Below are 10,715 nucleotides of genomic sequence, written 5' to 3' on the forward strand. Positions count from 1 at the left end.
AAGCGACTCTTCTACAGGCAGTGAGGTCATCATACCATACTGAATACAAAAAAATATACATACTATGTTCTAGGGACTGACAACAGAGAAAGCATCCCGTCATTGGGATTTGGGAGTAGGGTGGATATGGTACTATAACTATAGGCAGACTATGGACAAGTGATTTGAAACATATACTGAACAAAAATATAAACACAACATGTAAAGTGTTGGTCCCAGGTTTCAGGAGCTGAAATTGAAGATCCCATACATTTTTCATACGCACAAAAAGCTTATTTCTCTCAAATTTTGTACACAGATTTGTTTACATCCCTGAGCATTTCTTCTTTGCCAAGATAATCCATCCACCTGACAGGTGTGGCATATCAAGAAGCTGATTAAACAGCATGATCTTTACTCAGGTGCACGTTGTGCTGGGGACTCATCTAATAAACCACAGCAAGATTGTTGACCTGTTGTCTCAATAGTATTCTGAAGTGGCTTCTCTCCATTTTTCTCCCCCATCTTGTTTTTGACTACTCTCTAGAATAGCCAAGCCACATATGAACTCTAGTGGAGAAATTGTAGAACTGCAGCCAAGTGTGATTCTAATGGAAAATCAATAGATGGCGGAATTATCAAACAAATATATTGAGGAGACAAAGTTTATGGGGCTGGACTGTGACTGCACCCAGCTACACACACAGCCAGTGTAACAGGCTGTAGGGTCAGAGGTGGCAGGCATCAAAGATAGACTCAGTAGGTGGACTGGAGGCCGGGTTATTGACTCACAGTCAATATTTGAAGTGCAAAGGTCTCTGATTCACCCCTCTATCTGTCTCTAACACCCTGTCTGCATCCAAAATGGCACCGTATTCAGTGCACTACTTTTGACCAAGGCCCATAGGGCTATGGTCAAAAGTAGTGCACTATACTGTATAGGAAATAGTACAGGGAAAATGAGATAGGGAATTCTGGGAAGATCTCAACTGTAATATCTGAAACCAATCATCAATATCTCAATATAGACCACTATGTCCCCATATTAAAACACGTAACATTTTAGAGAACTTGAGATACATTTCTTCATATTCAATGAAAGACCATTGTGGGGAGAAAACCTCCATATTATTACTATTTATGATCCAGCTAGCTCTCACAGTCTCACGTCAGAATTAGATGTTCATCCATATTTCTCAAATGTCAAATTTCAAAGTTGTTCCAAACATCACATTTCGAGGTGTTTAAGGTTACGTTTAGCCATTAACTCAGAAATCCTAAGGTTAGGTATTAACTCCGAATGGTTAAGGTTTAAGGTTTGGGATAGGCTTAAAACAAAAATCTAAAAAAAGTATTATATCACTGGATTCAAACAGGCAACCTTTGGCACCACAGGCAGATGCCATCCACCATCGCCGTCTACAACGCCCTAGCAAAAATGAAACATATTTGAAATTAAGAGTGTTCCTGGTTGCCCCTAGTGACCGGTTTCTATGTCATCTCCCGTCGTCCTCAGACATAGATGGACGTTGAATACTGGCTTGTATCACGGGTGACCTGGCTGTATGACATAGAAGTCTACACACTACACAGCCATGTCTCAGTGCAACTGATCAGCATAACAAACACCATTCTCTTGACACAGTGTTGCCTCTAGCCAAATCTCAGTTGAAACTATGTGGTAGGACTAGACTACAATCAAATGCCCATCTAGATTGATGTGTTGTTATCTCAAAAGAAGATGGCAGTAAAAAGTGTGAGCGGGTGTGATGTCATGACAGGTGTGGATGTGTACAGTGACGTGTCGCTAAGAGACCTAGCCAGGGGTGTGACCTAATAGTCTAAATCAGGGGTGTCAACTATTTTTGCCCTGGGGCAGATTTCAGTCTTCAACGAGGTCTGGAAGATAGCACTGAAAATTGGTTATATTTCCTCGCAGTCAAAATTGACAAAAAGTAGTCCTCTATCGTTTTGGGAATTTTTTATGCTGTCTGACAGTCCATTATCACTTCTACACAGTTCCGAGTTCCCCTTTATTTTTTACTCAAACCACCCGCGGGCCGGATTGGACTCCCTCACGCTCCAATCTAGTCTGTGCATTCACCTAGCCTGTGTTTTCAGAGCAGTAAAAAAATAAGAGTAAACAAGGAGAGGAGAGACGAGGAGAGCAAGCCACTTTAGACTTGAGATGCAGCCCAGTATTTCCAGTTTGTCTAGATTCAAGAGTGATTAGTTGTCTGACTGCGAGACTGTGACCTGTTTGTCTAGAGAATTTGTGTCACTCAGACTGGTGGTAAGCCTCCAACTGTATAATTTGACAGACAGATACGTGTTGTAACATTTTCAGTTTTTAGGACATCACCATCAGTGTTCTAATCCGTTTTTTTTTGTTCTTTAAAAGAAAATCTGGAAAAGTTCCGGAATGGTCTAATTTTCCCCAAAATTAAGATAAAGGCTTGATTGACAGGAATGTGTGTACGTGTGTGTGACAACTGAAGCGTGTGTGTGTGTGCGCGACGGTGCGTGCATGAGTGCGTGCCTGCAAAAGCGTGTGTGCATACGTGCGTATGTGTGTGTATGCGTGCATACATGCCTGCGTGTGTGTGTGGGTGACAGCTGATCTAACAACAGAAGCGCGTGGCTGTCTAGGAGTTAAACCGGTCATGGAGGGAACAGGGAGGCGTCTCTTGGCATGGCGTGCTACAGCCACAGTGACTGTTTGTTTTGTCCATCGTTACACACTAGTCTTTGTCCAACCCACACAAGAACAGTCACATAATTTCCAAGCCACTTCTAAACAAGTAACAACATTATAACAAATGTCACTTTTTATAAAGGAACTATAATCAATAATACAATGACATGCCCTTTAGCTACACAGACCCCCTATGATTCCCTTCACACTATAAGGGCACAAGGCGAGACCCAGATGCCGACACGGGAGGCAGATGGTTTGAGTCTCTGATATTTGTTATAATTCAAGGGGTAGGCAAGACAACGGTCGTGGACAGGCAAAAGATCAAAACCAGGTCAGAGTCCAGGAGGTACAGAGTGACAGGCAGGCTCGAGGTCAGGGCAGGAAGAATGGTCAGGCAGGTGGGTTCAGAGTCCAGACATGCAAGGGTCACAACTGGGAGGACTAGCAAAACAGAGAGAAGGGGAAAAAGCAGGGAAACCGGGAAAAAACACACTGATTGACTTGACAAACAAGACAAACTGACAAAAGACAAGCAGGGAACACAGGAATAAGTACCCAGGGACTAATGAGAAAAACAGGTGACACCTGGAGGTGGGTGTAGACAATCACAAAGACAGGTGAAACAGATCAGGGCGTGACACACACACAGAAAACATTAGATACAAAATGTAGATACAGAATGTCTTGTTTGTCATTGACTTGTGTGTCACAGACAGGTTGTTGCCTGGGCTATATCTATAAAGAGAATCCCAGGACCATGTTTTCTGGTGCAAAATACATTGCCCTCAGGCGGAAAATAACAAACACATGGTACAGGTGAGATTAAGCAGGCCTTCTCGAGAAGACACCCCACCCCATAGCACCCCACTATACAGTTTATACTGAGCAAAAATATAAAAGCAACATGCAACAATTTCAAAGATTTTACTGAGTTACATTTCAAATAAGGAAATCAGTCAATTGAAATAAATGTATTAGGTCGTAATCTATGGATTTCACATGACTGGACAGCGGTACAGCCATGGGTGGGCCTGGGAGGGCATAGCCCCACCAACTTGGAAGCCAGGCACACCCCCCGGGGAGCCAGGCCCAGCAAATCAGAATGAGTTTTTCCCCACAAAAGGGCTCTATTACAGACAGAAATACTCCAGGTAGATGAATTATCTTGGCAAAGGAGAAATGCTCACCAATAGGGATGTGAACAAATTTGTGCATAAAATTTGAGAGAAATAAGCTTTTTGTGCATATGGAACATTTCTGGGATTTCTTATTTCAGCTCATGAAACATGGGACCTTCACTTTACATTTATATTTTGTTCAGTATAGGATCCCCACTGGTCACAGGTGCAGCTCGTCACCTGTGGTCAGGAATAGAGGGAGGAGAGAGAGGGATCAAAGAGAGAACAAATTATAACACTAGAGGGTGAAATTATGAAAGTAGGAATATTATTCAAAATTCTTGAAATATGGATTATAATATTGATCAGTAGAATAAAGGATAAACATGAACATTCATACATATATACACTTTCTCATACTCAGCCCGCCTTTCTAGATAGAGATGGCAGGCACCCGGTGAAGGCTTCCCTTTGTGCACACATATATTTCTGTGATAGCTCTGTATGCTACTTGCAGATGAAATGTTCTGCTTGTTTCAGCAGTATTGTGCTTTAGTAGAGCAGAATCTGTTAAGTTTGTCCCCTGCTGTTGGAATTAACGTCACGTTAATGTCAAATTAGTCACAGATACCTGAGGTGCACTGCATGAGTGTCAGTGTGTGTGTGTGTGTGTGTGTGTGTGTGTATGAGAGAGAGCGAGAGAGAGATGGTGAATGCTTGGTATTGTAGTCAGGTTAAACCTCAATAGTAGATGGTTCATTCACACAGACCCAGCTAGTAAATTGTATTATTGACACTGACCCATCATATACAGGTAACTTCCCATATAAAGGAAACACCAACATAAAGTGGAGTGGGTAACAGGTGCGCTATCTTGCTTTATTAGCTGACTGCTCTGCCATATATGACAATGACTTCAAACGAAATCCCAAGAACACTGGGAAATGGCAGCACTCCAAAATCTTTTCAAAAAGATACAAAGAAACGCATAGTGGTATTCAAAACATTAGTCAACAAACAGTTGTTACAAAGGAAACACCAACAGAAAGTGGAGTGTGTAACAGGTGCCCAACCTCACTTTATTAGCTGGCTGTGCTGCCATACAGTGCCTTCAGAAAGTATTCACACCCCTTGAATTTTTCCACATTTTGTTGTGTTACAAAGTGGGATTAAAATGGATTTAAATGTAGTTTTTGTCAATGATCTACACAAAATACTTGGTAATGTCAAAGTGGAGGAAGAATTATCTTTAATAAAAAAAAGGAAAATAAAACACTAATATATCTTGATTAGATAAGTATTCAACACCCTGAGTCAATACATGTTAGAATCCCCTTTGGCTGTGCTTACAGCTGTGAGTCTTTCTGGGTAAGTCTATAAGAGCTTTGCACACCTGGATTGTACAATATTTGCCCATTAGTCTTAAAAAATGTGTCAAGCTGTGTCAAGTTGGTTGTTGATCATTGCTAGACAGCCATTTTCAAGTCTTGTCATAGATTGTCAAGCCAATTTTAGTTATAACTAGGTCACTCAGGAACATTCAATGTAATCTTGGTGAGCAGCTCCAGTGTACATTTCACCTTGTGTTTCAGGTTATTGTCCTGCTGAAAGGTGAATCTGTTTCCCAGTAACTGGCCGTGATTGGGAGTCCCATAGGGCAGTGCACAATTGGCCCAGCATTGTCCAGGTTAGGGTTTGGCCAGGGTAGGCTGTCATTGTAAAGAAGAATTTGTTCTTAACTGACTTGCCTAGTTAAATAAAGGTTAAACAAATAAATCCCTGAGCTGTTTCCTTCCTCTCTGGCAACTGATTTAGGAAGGATGCCTGTATCTTTGTAGTGACTGGGTATATTGATACACCATACAAAGTGTAACATTAATAACTGCAACATGCTCAAAGGGATATTCAATGTCTGTTTAGTTTTTTTACCCATATACCAATAGGTGCCCTTCTTTGCGAACAAAGGGAAAACCTCCCTGGTCTTTGTGGTTGAATCTGTGTTCGAAATTCACTGCTCGACTTAGGGACCTTACACATAATTGTATGTGTGGGGTACAGAGATGGGGTAGTCATTTAAAAATAATGTTAAACACTATTATTGCACACATAGTGAGTCCATGCGACTTATAATGTGATAATTTTACTCCTGAACTTATTTAGGCTTGCCATAACAAAAGGGTTGACTACTTATTGGCTCAAGACAATTCAGCTTTACATTTTTTATTCATTTGAAAACACAAAATCTCAATATAATCAATTTTAAATTCAGGGTGTAACACAACAAAATGTGGAAAAAGTCATTGGGTATGAATACTTTCTGAAGGCACTGTACATGACAATGACTTCAAATGAAATCCCAAGGACATTGGGAAAGGCTTCACTCAATTTATTTATTTTCTAAGACAAATAGACTTCACCTCATTTCACCTTTCTATTTTAGGCTGGGCATGCTAACATGTTTAGGCAGTTATGCCTTCATCGGATCATTGGGATGTGCCAAAGCTACAGTTTTTTTATGCAATTGCAAAGGTGATAATTACAATTGCCCAGACCTGTGTGAGGGTGGTGCATAGTGGTATTCAAAACATTAGTCAACAAACAGTGACATTATACAGTATATACAAATACATATACACATATGGCTCTAAGTAGTGTTTTGCCATAGCATATTTAATATTGCCAGTGCAGATAGCTGTTTTATGTTCAGATATTCTTATTTTTAAAGATTTTTTTGTTTGGCCCACATACTGTAGGATTTACCACATGGGCACGTAAGAATATACATAATGTTGGTGGAGTTACAAGTGATGAACTGTCTCTGGTAGAACTTTCGGCCAGGAAAAGGGTGTGAAGTATTTACAGTTTGCTGTGTTGTTACATTGAGCACATCTTCCACACTTATAGTTCCTTGTAGAGGTAACCAGTTTGAATGGTCAGGCTTTTGGAAAGAATGGACGAGCGTGTCCCTGATTGAGCGTGCTCCTCTATATGAGAACAGAGGGGGATTTTCCGCCAGAGGCTGGAGCATCCTCACTGGGCACATTTTTTATTTACTTTTGTATGAGTTGTCAACTAACGTGAAATCATTGTAAAATCAACAACAAAAAATTACTATGTAATTGGATTTAGGTTAAAAGTTGGGTTAAAAAATTACAAAATGCCCTCATGTTCTAATCCAATCAGTTTTACAAGTTGATTCAATGTCAACACATTTATTTTTGGGGTTGAAATATGTGGAAACAATGTTGATTGAACCAGTATTTGCCCAGTCAGTTTGTAGAATAGACTATTGTTTTGGGATTTTTGATTTTGTTTGAACAATGACTGAATTCATGTTACAATGCACAGCCGTGCCATGCTGTTCTTTTGGGACTTCTGAGCTAGAAGTGACGGTCTGGGCATGTCCTGAACCTGGAGGTGGGCACGCTTGAGGATTGGTCTAGAATATCCTCTGGAACCTGTGTGTCAGCTCTTTGAGTGTAGAGCAGTTGCGACTCATGCGTAGAAACTGGCCAGTCGGGATATCTGTTTTGAGATGTCACGGATGATTACTATTGAAGTGGAGGACAATATTTCTCTCTTGGTTTCTGATAGATGGTAGTGTGGATTTTGATCATCCTTGAATATTTTCAGATCTAGGAAGTTGATGCTGTTGTGGTCACTTTCAATAGAGAATTGGAGGAAAGTCCTTGTGTTGTTCAGATAACAAAGTAATCAAGATTCTCTTTAGATAAACACCAAAATAAAATTATGTTGTCAATTTAGCGCTTCCAAAACGTAATATGGGTAAAAGGGTTATTGTCTTCATTGGGAACACGAGTACATCTGAATCAATTGACAGTCATTTAAGCAGTTGAGTAGATATTGTGTCTTAAAAAGGATGGCAACTTAAAAAACATATTTTTCTGAAAAGAATCTATGAATTTCGAAAGGGGGTCTGTAACTGATTCAATGCCGTTGATAATACGCCTGGGTGGAGGGTGAGCAGGGTTCTTATGCACTTTCAGAAGGGCATAAAGGACTGGGGTGACTGGATAGGTGACTTTTAGGGATTTGTGCTCACGCTTGGTGATCCAGTTTTGGTCAAATGCATGTTGTAACAAACTATCAATTTCTGATTTTATAGAGGCAATAGGGTCCAACATAAAGTGTCTTAATAGGGCGTTGGGCAACCACAACCCACGAGAACAGCTTCAATGTGCTTTGGCATAGATTCTAAATGTGTCTGGAACTCTATTGGAGGGATGCGAAATCATTATCCCATTATTTGGTGTTTTGTTGATGGTGGTGGAAAACACTGTCTCAGGCCCCGCTCCAGAATTTCCCATAAGTGTTCAATTGGGTTGAGATCTGGTGACTGACACACACACACACACACACACACACACACACACACACACACACACACACACACACACACACACACACACACACACACACACACACACACACACACACACTTTAAACCTTTGAGACCCCTCTTTCAAAGTCACTAGCCATGGTAGCCAAAATAAGGGGCAACTGGGCATTTTTATACATGACCCTAAGCATGAAAGGATGTTAATTGTTTAATTAACTCAGGAACCACACCAGTGTGGAAGCACCTGCTTTCAATATACTTTGTATTCCTCATTTACTCAAGTGTTTCCTTTATTTTGGCAGTTACCTGTCCATCTCTAATGGTAACTCTTTGCAGATTGGAAATAACAAACGTCTGTGCTGTGCTTGCTTACAACAATATGACTCACACAGCCTTAGAACCTGATTAACAAGCAGTGTTTGGGTTTTCAATGGAATGATGTGGCAGTACTGGAAGACAATGATATATCCAGTGTATGTAAGTGTCAGAATAATGAGTATGTATTATGATTATGAAACCTGAGGGTGTGTCCTCGCCTAGGTTGAGATGAGTCACAATGTCATCCTGGCTTTGTTTTTTGACACTGTCTTTGTGGCAGAGCCATCAGGCTAAACTACCTGAAGATGCCGGAACGTCTGTGCATAAATTATTTATTCATTTGTGTGCATGTGTAGGGTAGGCTACTTTCTAAATGTAATCCATTATAGTTACTACTTACCTGTACAGCATTTGTATCAGTAACATAACTTTGGATTGCCCAAACTCAGTAATGTAATCTGATTACTTTCCATTACTTTTGGATCATTTTCCCTTAAAGAGGCATTAGAAGAAGACAAAAATGACCAATCAAAAGCATTTGGTGTGTCATCATAGGGGTCTTTGACTTGTGGCCAGACTTGCCCAGGAGGAACAAATTTAAAACTGCACTATGCAACTTTTTGGGGCGACCTGACCAAATTCACATAGAAAAGTGAGTTATAGACCTGTCTTTTTTTTTGTGAAAGCAAGTTTAAGAAGTGGTAGATCTGTTCGGTGCACTATTACTATGCTTCCCAGTCTAAAGTTTAGTTTTTGCGTCTTTTACTTTCGGTTTTGTACACCAGCTTCCAACAGTTGAAAATATTATATTTTTGCCTATGGAAAATATATTTCACAGCGGTTTAGATGGTACACTGATTCACTACAATATACTTGCTTATTTTGTCATATAAAAACAGAAATTAGGTGAACTATTAGAATTTTAGCAACCAGGAAATGGCAGAGCGATTTCTGCAAAGTGCACCTTTAAACTTCCGCCTTTTTTCAAAGCCAAATTGAATGTCATTGAGAACAGAAAGGTGTCTGTATTTTTTCACAAAAATAATTTCTGGATTTAAAAGCAATCCAGGAAGTAATCTAATTTTCCAAAAGTATCTGTAATCTGATTACAATATTTTAGATGTAATCTGTTACTCCCCAACCCTGTGTGTGTGCATCTCTTTGTATGTTTGTCTGTGTGTGACAGGTGAAGCATGTGTGTGCGTGTGTGTGTATTGTTTAACCAGCTCTCTCAAGAGACGGCTATGCAACCGCCCAAGGCCCTAGCCTTAGGAAAAGCATAGAGAACAGGGAAAAATTAGAGATGTGAAGGATAAAAGAGATGGAATATTCTACTAATTATTCTGAATCACTTTTAGGACTTTTCACCTGTTCAACCCCTCTCTCTCTCATCTCCTCTGACTCTAGGAAAGGGTCCTAAAATAGTCTCTCCATCCATTCCTTAGGGATCCCTAGGTGGTGAATATTTTTGTTATAGACTAGCACTTACACACCTGGTTCAACTAAAAAAAAATATGACCAAGAATTTAATTTGCTGAATCAGTTGTGGTGGGTCGGATCAAACCTTTCAAATAGTTCAGACTAGGACTCAGTATAACTGATGTCTAATCAGTCCTAGTCCTAATCACTCTGAACTACTTTCTGTTATCAGTCTTAGTGAGTTCAGTCTTAGCCAAGTTCACAAGAAGTAAGAGTGATATTTCCCCACTTCTCTGAAACATGGATTGTGCTTCTGGTAAGAATCTTATCAAACGTGCAGGTAGAATGTTATCCTTGAAACCTGGAGGTGAAGAAACCCTGTTTAGAAGGTAACTAAGAATCTCTCCCTCACAATCTCTCTCTGACAGTCCTGTGAGAACTCCATGACAAATTAAAGACTGGTATTGGATCTTGATCAGTAGGCACAAAACATAAGAAAACAGTCCAAAATGGTACTATCTGAACTTGTTTGTGCTCACCCTGATGTTGCAAAATATTTTTCTACAGTGTGCCCTAATGAACACGACCCTCATGTGTCAGAGTTTTGGGCAACATCAGGGTGAGCCGAGTGTCGGTACAGCTTCTCTCTGACCAAGGAGGACTGCTGGCTCACTGTATGGTGAGCCACCGGATAGGGTGTGCTTTACTACGAAACAGTGGAACATTGAGGTTTTCAAGATGGGTTCAAGGTCCAAGGCATTGAACGTAATGATTATGTGTGACTGTGCGTGCATGCCTGCATCTGTACGTGCATGTATGTGTG

The sequence above is a fragment of the Salmo salar genome, chromosome ssa01, assembly GCF_905237065.1.
Source record: "Salmo salar chromosome ssa01, Ssal_v3.1, whole genome shotgun sequence".
NCBI lineage: Eukaryota > Metazoa > Chordata > Actinopteri > Salmoniformes > Salmonidae > Salmo > Salmo salar.